Source organism: Dermacentor silvarum, chromosome 9, assembly GCF_013339745.2.
Source record: "Dermacentor silvarum isolate Dsil-2018 chromosome 9, BIME_Dsil_1.4, whole genome shotgun sequence".
Lineage (NCBI taxonomy): Eukaryota > Metazoa > Arthropoda > Arachnida > Ixodida > Ixodidae > Dermacentor > Dermacentor silvarum.
In genome coordinates this window covers 75,701,847-75,712,407 of record NC_051162.1, presented here as the reverse complement: position 1 = coordinate 75,712,407, position 10,561 = coordinate 75,701,847, and the positions used below count along the sequence as shown (strand labels likewise).

At 40.4% G+C, this 10,561-nt stretch overlaps 1 long non-coding RNA gene across 1 annotated transcript; it reads left to right on the top strand.

Moving 5' to 3' along the window:
• On the top strand, positions 1-7,846 carry LOC125939780 (uncharacterized). The gene is made up of 4 exons (XR_007463148.1): positions 1-169; positions 2,035-2,255; positions 6,113-6,166; positions 7,568-7,846. It is a non-coding gene; the product is annotated as an uncharacterized LOC125939780 (long non-coding RNA).
• The last annotated feature ends 2,715 nt before the right edge of the window (positions 7,847-10,561 follow it).

Genomic DNA, 10,561 nt, shown 5'->3' with positions numbered 1-10,561 from the left:
CAGATGCTAGTCCTTCGCAATACTGGGGACGAAGAACAACAAAATTGACCAATGACACCTGGCATTTTAAGGTAGCACTGCCTTCTATCGAAGGTAGCGATAGTGTCAGGAATTGCCACCCTCGAGTACATAGGAAAGTTATAAAAGCAGCACAGAAACACGGAGCGGGGTAAGTTCTCGCAAAATATAAGGAAGCATGCAAAACTTATCTTCATTTTCTTTCAGTAATTTGTTTACTTTGCATGCCTCGTTGAACGGTAATTTCATCCACACTTTACTGAATCGCTTCTATGCTATTGTACTTTATCAAAAAACTTCGCTATTATAGAAAACCAAATATATCTCTGCCATCACTCTATAATCATGGTCACCCATGTTTCAATGACACCGGGCAGCTTACCGCACATTCTTTTATTTGATACACCTCTACTCTTACTAGGCTAAAAGCAATTGCTATCTATTTCGGTGCATTTCATAGCGATTATTCACAATAACTTTTCCCAAGGCTCTTTACGTCGTGCCTTAGGAGAAGCATTTGACAGTAAGTGTGACGTCTATTTGAAATAATTCTCAAGTGTGTATGTAATTAGTAGATCTAGTACGTACCAATGTCTTTGCCTGAGGTTTGTTTTGCCTCTTCAGCGTTCGTGTAAAAAATGATTAAAAGATACCTGACGTCAATTGCAGGCTAATATCGAAGCATTCGAAGAGTTTATGAAAAAACATTCAAAACAACATATTCGCAATCATATGAAATGAATTTCATTTCATATGATTGATTTCATATTTTGTAGAGCGTAATTGACACAGGTTTTCATTTAACGATTACATAGCAGAACAGTCGCTGTTAATTGTGCGGTCATTTGATATGATTTATTAGCAATTACATCTACAATTGAACAGAAAAATCTTTTTATTTATATTCCAATGTGCCATAGGCATCATAGGAGAAATTGCTGCAAAAAAGTGGCGGCTGTAGTGCCCACCATATATACAAGGCCAGCAATGTAGTCCTACCGGATATCTGTAAAACAAAAACGAAAATGCAAATGTGGTAATTTTAAAGCTCCAGTACGGTTCGTGATTTGCACTTTGACTGTGACATCTATTTATGTAAACCTGTTTCTATGTTTAGATATACAGAAAGAAATGCACTTTTTGAGCGTCCGGAGTTTATAAACTTACCAATGTTTTTCTTGTGGTAATGGATAGTACAAAAAGTAGTCATTTCCAGGAATATAACACGACTTCTTAATTATACTAAAGCGCATCAAGCGAAGGGCTCTTTAATATGTCAAAGTGGATCACCGCGAAATTTGTGCAAGGTGTCGTGTTCGATTGTGTGAAGGGCACTAACGAAGTGCTGCCAGTCTGATAACGTTGCTGGTTGTCACTGAAGGCGACGCCGTTCACTATAACAGAGACAAAGATGTCAGCGCTTGTCATATCGTTTTATTTAAAATGAGAGTTTGCTGACATGTTCGATGAATAAAGCCCCGTTCGTAATGAGTTTTATGATTCTTTCTTGTATCATGCCACCATGACTCCGCGTTATATATATATATATAATCATATCATAAGAAGCCAACAAACACAGACACCAAAAAAAGCATACGCACTTACTAATTGAATTAAAGAAATGATAAATCAACGGAAATGAAAGTGCATGAAAAAAAGACTTGCCGCAGGTGGGGAGCGATCCGAAATGTTCCCATTACGCGTGCGATGCTCTTACCAATTGAGCAACCACGGCACCGTTTTCCCATCCACTTTCTGAGCTATTTGCTGCCGAAATTTGCTAGGTGGCCTAGTGAGGGGGCCTTTAAAACACTGAAGAACTTTATTCGCTGAAGGAGTAAAACTGTTTCGCAGGAAGCAAGGCTTCAGAAAAAAAGTGATTGGTAAGATAGGACTGAAATATAAATCGCAAAATTTCGAAGAAGGACATTTGTTAAGCTGAATAATATATACCTGAGATAATTCAATATCAAGAAAAGCTAAGGCACTATTGTCTAATTACCATATTTATTGCAGCTACGGGCTTGAGAGAGAAGGATATGGCGGCCGACTATTCAACTACGCTGATGATTGGATTGCTGTTGAGGCTTCTTAGACCAAGCTTGGAAGCTGGCGGATGGACAGACATCAGAAATCCAGACACACCGGAGTTACGAGCACTAGCCGAGTTTGCTTACCTGGATCAACGACACTATTTTCACATGTTGAAAATTCGCATTATTTCAGCGAAAAGGCAGGTAAGTGTACCAGGACTAGCCTGGCAAAATTTTGCCATATATCAAAAACGCGCAGAGTAAAAAACTAAAATTACGGCTTGTTTGTGTGCATTGATGAATGTTGCATCTAAACGTATGAACATGCTTGTCAGTACACGGCGTAGGCATCGGTGCTGGCCTTATAGCAGTTCGGTAGTATGGTATGGTTATGCACTGCAGAAGGTCACATTCAAAGAAACAGCATGACGACCTTATTTTCATGAACACAAGACTTGATTTGTAAAACAAGATGAATGGAGAAATGAAATTTCATAGAGCAAAACATGGCTAACCAGCCAGTATCGGGCGCAGAAAAATGGCATGGAATGCTGAGATTGGGGAGGGGCCGGGTGAAACAACCGCTGCCACTGGCGAATACAAGATGATCCGTAGAGCTTCGTCGCCATCCAGCGGCGACGGCTGGACTTTCCCCATTTTTGAAGTCGGAGGATGGGCGAACCACAATATTCTTTTGGAAATATCATATTCTGGTATACGTTAAGTACCAGTCGTCGAGAGACATAAAACACTCGAATAGGTAGACCCATAGCGTCCGCAGTCATCCGTTATATGTAGTCACTGTGGAAGGCGTGCAATGTAGCTAGGGAGCGTTATTTCTCTTCTCCAAGAGTTGTATAACGTCGAAAATAATCTACTTGCCATAGTTCGTGTGAGCACTTTGCCATTATCATAAAATGTTATTTGGGGCAGCACTCGCAAAATGAGTTTGGTACGACAGTCGCCTGACTCCACCATGCCCATGAATGATTCACTATAGTATACGCAGCTGCTTATGGTGTACTGTTTAAAAAATCATATAATGCCGTGTCTTACATGAAAGCTCGCGACCCCATTTGTATGGATAAACTAAATAATGTCAATTGCACTCGTAAGAACTATGTTGCACAGATACGGATATTTCCTCCCCCCTCGTGAAGTCCGACGACGTGTGATTGACATAGAAAGCGTTCACGCAATAAAACTGCTGAAAATAACGGGATAATTCGCCATGCCAATTAAACGCCATTCCATGTTCTTTTTTGTTTTCTACGAAATCAAGCTCGTAATTGCATTCTGTCGGATTTTGCAGGTGAGACAAACAGGTAGCTCAACCGCTTCGTTTTCTCGATATATACGCTGAGCACGAATACATAGAAGAAATAGAAACTTCTTTCAACCCTTATTCTACAGGAGGAAGTAATAAGAGCTGTTGTTACCATACCGTATTCAAAATATATAGCTCTAGGTTTCAGTTTACTGAATATAATGAATACGAAGCAATTGACGCTATAACCTACTTGTATGCAACTATTAGCAGCTATTAGTAAACGTGAAATTGTTTTAAACCTGATATGATTTCCATAAACTGTGAGTTGACACCAGTCTGTCTTAAAACATATTAGACAGCTACAAATGACAGTGCGCAAACAAGTTTATTGCAGATAAAACTTATTTCATCAAAAGAACGCATTGCAAACTTTATTTACGACTGTATTTCCTTGAAATACTACATGAGTGTTAGGCAGTTCTTGATGCCTAACAATCTTCCAGCAGTGGACATAAGTATAGGCTGATGTTGATGATGAATAGAAAATAGTAAATGTATTGGCTATCAGTGATATTGGCTGGTTCTGTTGCATCTGTTTGTTTAAAATTGGGTCCAATTGATTTCATTGAATAAGCTAATGTTATCACGCTACGTTCACTCTGTTGTGAAATAGCCCTGCTTCGGACTGTCGAAGCTATGTCTGTAGAGGGATGGGCCCCACCCAGGTACTCTGCCGTTTGCTCTTCTCCTAAAGTGTACGTGTTCTCTTACAGTTTGAATAAAATTCAATTTATTTCTTCTGCTACCAGTTCTCGGTGCCTCAGAGAAAGCTTTCACGTGACTGTACAAATCCATGTGTTACGTCGCGATCAGTTATTTGATTACGCAGGACAGAGACCTTCTCACTGGAACTACTTGGCCTAAAAGGTCGTGGCAGTGAAGCTGCTTTGCTGGGTATAGATTGTACGCAATGTGCGTTGTCAGTAAGTGAACTGTAGTCGTCGTGCAGTCAGTGTCGTTGTTAGACTCTCTCTCCTCATTGTCACGCCGTCATGTCATCATGTAAGAGCCGTCGCGTGTCTGTCGTCGTCATGCTGTTATTGTTGTCGTCTTGGTCGTGTCGCCATTCCACCGCCACTGTCACTGCCATCGTGCTTTCGCCATCTCGCACACGAGAATGAATTTTTAAACGGCAGGAGGACCTGATGCACAAAGTTGATGCAAGTGGTAGTTACATGATTACTTGCGGCCGCGGAAAGGTACTACAGAGTACAAGGAATAACTACGAGCTGGAGATTGCGTGAAAACAAAATGAAAATAGTACATCTCCTGTGACGTATTAGTTCACTATTATTGAGTATCACTGTAGGAATACACATGGGTACATTCTTAGTTTAAGGGCTTGTAGATCCTTGGAGCTACTTGTTGGCATACCTACACATACCTTTTCACTCTAGTGCCGAGTGGCTAGAAATATGCGCATGCCTAAAAGGCTCGACAATCATTCACCAATATAAAAGATGAAAATAATTCGAGACCAGTGATTCCAGAGTAACTAATAAAGACCTTCAGAATGCTGCCTGCTACCGTTGCTTTCCGCTGGATTGTGAATATGATTTGTCAGTCCTGTCCTCTCCCTCTGCCTCCTTACTCCTGATTTCGGTTGGTTTCCTGCCTGGTTCTGGCTGGCTATCTCTGTGCAGGGTATCCGACCAAGACGGCCTCTGGTTAACTTCCTAGCCTTTCTATAATCCTTTCCCACACTCCCTGTGGCATTGGGCATGTTTCCAATGATGCCATGTTTTGGCTTACGTTATCAAAACCGGACATCAGCTTTGTGTCGGTGGCGTTATCCTCACCTGGCCCAACAAATAATAGTGACACAGCATCATTTAAAGTAAGTTCTCATTGTCAAACGGCATGTTACGAATAAGTAAAAGAATTTGCTTGGTCTGATTGCTTGGTCTCATTGCGCACATGCATGCCTGCATTAGCACCTCCCTATTTATCGATAGAGAGTCCTATCCTCTATAGTCATTTTCGACAGCAGCGCCTCTTCTCCCTAAACACATTGATGCACGTTTAACGTCACAGAGTAGTTTCTTGCCTCCACTTTTCTTAATAAATTCCAGCATCATCTTCGGCAAATAGAAATGTACAGTGAATTCATTTTTCGTTGTCGGCGACAATGCTGTAGCACGCGTCTCATGCAAAGTGATGATTTCCTCGAAAACCAGTGGAAACCAAATTATAGCACATTTGACGTAGGATGCCGCCTGGTTTATGTTGCCACATATTATTTTAGCGCTTCAGTCCTGAATTAACACTAAAAATAATGAAAGGCGCTATTCACAAGAGTAGATACAGGGTCTGGAGAGGTTATGACATCAAAAATACTTCTGCAATTAAATTATTACATTGATTCGGGCGAAGTATGCTTGCTTTGGTGATTTTTTGTTTGTATAGCCTTATTTCTATCAGAGCCTTAAGAGTGTTTCACGAACGTTTGCACAGTCTCCACGAAGACAGCCGAACCTACTATTGATGCTTTTTTTTTTGGTAGTCAACTGCTGGATGCCGCCTATGAAATGGTTGACTGCGGACAAACACATTTCAGCCACCGTTAAACAAAAATTAAGAACTTCAGTAATACGCTGAGACGACGACATGCAGAAGACGTTTGTCTACTTTTATTGATGTGTCCAAACTCTTCATTGCGTTTATAGAAACAGCTGTAGCTTGTGAGTAGAGGTGATTCTATGCTTATCTTTCTTTTTTTTTCATCATGCAGGTTGCAGCAGGAATAAACTATTACATCGTATTCACTGTCAAAGATTATGAAGGGGTAGGTCGCAAATCAATTTTCTTGTTTACTTTTATGGTTCCAATATTAGGAGGAATAAAATCCTGCCTTTGGCGGGTGATCATCAACTTTATATACTTTGTCTTCGTGGAAGCATTGGCGCCCGGTAATGCAATACACTTTAGGCTGTCTTTCGTTATTCGTTCTCTTTTAATTTTGCTTTGCCTTGCCTGATCATGCACACAGTATACTTTCTAGCAAAGAATTTGGTAACCATCGGTCGACGTTTAATATTTATATGACCGGCAACTATCACTAAATTTCTGGAACAGTGCATTGTGCTCCTTATCTGCTATTTAATGGTATTACCTTTATTTACAAAAGTGGGAAAGTTGGGCAAATTGATGGCCCGCGGATGAATTGGTACTTTGTACAAGGCGAAATGTGAAAATTGCGAGCAATAATATCGTTTCCTTTCTAGTGTTGTTTGTAATTCGCACTCTGTCAACAATACTCGTAAAATCGTGTATTGTATCAAACCTTGATGCTCTCATCGCATGTCGCCCAAGACAATCATTTTTCAGCATGATCCACTAATTACATCGCTATACCTTAGCGTAATTTGTGCTTTTTGTGTGTGTCTGTGTGTGTGTGATTCGCTGCTTCTTTTTTTTTTCCAGCCAAATCTGCTCCTACCACCACATAAGTCTCATTTGAATTATGGGGTTTTAGCGTGCCAAAACTGCGATTCGATCATAAGGCGCGCCGGAGTGGGGGACCGCGGATGAATTTCGATCGCCAGGGGATTTAGAACCTGCCCCCAATACACGGGCCACGGGCGTGTGTGTATTATGCCCCCATTAAAATGCGGCCGCCGCGGCCGATACTTGATCCCGCGATCTCGTGCTTAGTAGCGCACCACCATAGCCACTGCGGCGGGTCACACACACAATGATGATATAACTTGTTAACATATACCGTGCAAAAGAGATTCTCCATTTTAATATTTTTGGTTGTTGGGGAAACGGTGCCAGCTTAGAGCTCTAGCGGGCTTAAATGTGCCATGTGGAGTATCTCATGTGAACTCACTAACCCGGTGGTAGCGCGAGGTGATTTCACATTTACCGCGTAGAACTACAGTTTAAATTTCACACTTGGTGCACCGTAGATTATTTTTAATTTTATTGCCACTCCGATATCAAACAATTTTTCAATAAGAAAGCTTATAGTTCTGTTGCAGAAATTACTAACACATGATTTTCCAACGTCTATGATAAAAGTTACCGGGATAGGCATACGCAAAACCTAGAAAATCATCTTTCTTAATAGCAATAGAAGGGAGAATTGTACACAACATTTTGCGTGCAAGGAGTAATGGAAGCATAATTAGGCAACTAGCCTTTCCATCCTTTCCATTTACTGTTTTTTTTCCTTTGTATGCAGCGCCTGGAGAAGTGCACCACTGGAATTCTGGTGCCCCCAATCGATAAATTGCGAAAAAGAAAAGTTGTAACGAAGTTCAGCTGCAGATAAGAATTGTCTGAGATGCTCCGCACAACAATACGTGCAACTTATTCCTTCGTCCACTATGAGCCCTGCACAAACTGCAACATCAAGAATTATTGAGCCTGATCATTGGTTAACCGGGAAACATGATTTTCCCTGTGTTACTTATACGTCTATATAAGGATGAATAAATGGGATAAAAGTCACACAAACAAATGCGCTATTAACTTTTTACAATAATTAGCAAAGGTTTATTAAAGCCTATCATATGTGACGTAATTAGACAGTGCGTTTGCTCTTGAAGTTTTTTTTACAAAGTACTCATAAAATGTGCTCAAATCCCGTCACTACAGGTGAATTATTAGTTCAAACGGACGTCATTTGCAACAAAATTTTTCAATTCTGCACTTGACCTTCTTGATTGCTTCTTTTTTTCTATCATGGTTTGCTCAGTGCCTAAAAAAGGTTCCGTATGTTCAAAACAGTATCACTTAAGGCTACCAACGAAATGGTGGTATTTACGTAAAAGTGGACTTGGTTGTCGCATTCGACACACCTGCATGGTGAATGTTGTGCTACCAAGTTATTGATCAGGCGCAACGTACGAACACTTGTACTAACTGGTCACCGCGACTCATTCTTTATTCGGACTGGGGGCAGGTATGAGAACAATGAACGATGGCGGCAAGAGAGGCACAGGTATGCTTACGAGGCATGCTTTTGGACAAAAAAAAGCCAGACAATGGCAAGGAACTGCACTGGTAAGCTGCAGCTGTTTGCCTCTGCCGATAAGTATGACGCTATTGCTGGAAAAAGTGCAATTGCACTTATTATTCAACACGCCTCCAATGTAGGAACTGTGTGAAACGAGTGCATATTGAATTCAGCACATGTTGCTATAGCTGTAGGAGAAATAGAATTCTTCTGTTCTTATTTGCACTTGCTAAAGTGCTGCCACACCTGGATGCATGGCAGCCCATGTTTGTTGTATTGGCTTCCTTGCTCTCGTAATTGGAGGCAAGCACATTTGATGTTTTAGATGATATGGGGAAGGCCTCCTTGACTACTGCGTTTACAATGAACTGTTATTTTTTTCGGAATATCTTGGTCAAGCTTTTTGCTTTAGCTTTAGTAGTCAAAATTAAGTTCTTCACTTTGTAATAAATATACTTTTTTGCTTTATTCGAAGCACTGATATAAGCGATCATTCTATATTTTGATCAAATTGTTGATAACACTACTCAGTGCAAACTTAATTTCGTGAAATTTACGGTCATTGGTAGGCTAAATTTTACTTTGGTACAAATACAATGTTATAAAGTGGTCTGTGCCTGACAGCACAAATTGAAGACCTTTTTTTGCAGTTGCTGCCAGCACTGTAGGACACCACAACTTCCCACAACAAGCTGCGTACGCACCCATCGTTCCGAGCGTAATAATAATTAATTTTTCATCAGAATATTTTCCTCTGCTAGTGCGTACAAACGCAGGTTATCGAGCACTATATAAAAGGCGTGGAACATTTTTCAGTAATATTAATCGAAATACATTCGTGATATTAGGACACGCAATAGTGTTGTCTTAATACTTCATTTTTGTAAATTAACTGGACCTAAAGCATGTTCTGCGAAAGTTGCCATTTTGTATTTTCGTTATCATGTTTTGCATATGGGCATACTTTAGTCTTTTTTACTTTTTACTATATTTGCACATCATCCAAATTCTGCGGCCGCTTTAAGCACAGTAAGGTTTTGCAGACAATGGCTTGAAAGTGCCACAAACCGGAAACGTTTGCCTTTAGAAGGAGGGTCCTTGATATGACAAGAAATGAAACACCATGAATAGTAAAGGGATGCTGCGAAAGTATGGCACACTAGGTTTAACCATAGTTACCCGCCTTTTATTTATGTTCTCCATATACAATTACCGCTGCCGTGTAAGCTGCCTGAGACTTCACTGTTATGTATGTGTGGTCATGGCATCTCTTTTTCTTCATCTTTATGGACTTCAACTGGGGGCTTGGCATCTTAAAAGCAATGTATTACTAATTAGGAATGTTTGAGGCTCCAACTTTGCTACAAATACTTTACCGCTACCAAAAATAGGTGAATATTTTATGGCTACTACATGACACTCAGGTGACATAAGCACGGCGACAGAAATAAAGTTTCAATGAAACATTTTGATAAAGAACCTGCACGTGCTAGCTCCACGGTAGTACTACTGTTAGGATTGCTAGTAAGTCGCTTCCGATAGCCTTTGGATGAAATTGGTTATGAGTTCACCCTTATTTTAATCTAGTTTTTTTAATAATACACTTTTCCCCTCAAAACATGCACTTGAACAGTAACTGTTACCATTTAACAATTTTTTTCCAGCCAGCAGCAATATATATATTTGCTATATTATTTATAGTTCGCTAGTTTGGTCTTTAATACGCTTCACATCTCAATGGCACGGCCTGCTGGGTAAGTGCTGTCCGATGACTTGCCGCTTCTATGAAGTTTTTTTCTAGCAGACGGAAATTGAAGAAATGTCCCATACGCACGCAATCAAAGGAGAATATTGTAAACAATGCGCTACAAGTTCACTTTTATTTTCATTGCCACGTGCACACAAGGTCATACATTTAGAAATGGCGCATACTAGCGGCTTCGATGTGAATCAGTAATTTCTCTTACGGAGAAAGGCCCTCTGAGCGCATGTTTGGTAACATAGACAGGGAACTAAAGATTAATTGTGAAAATGACTGCCACACCTTTTATAAGCTGCGAATTCATAGAGTCGAACCGTTTTTGTTGGCTGACATTGATGGAGAGAGGAGTGCGATGTTCGTAAAAATCAGTTCTATGCACTCTTTGAGCGAAATTACCAATAACCCCCGTAAGTGTGGCATGACCCACAGTTTACATTTACCTGGATGAATAGGTG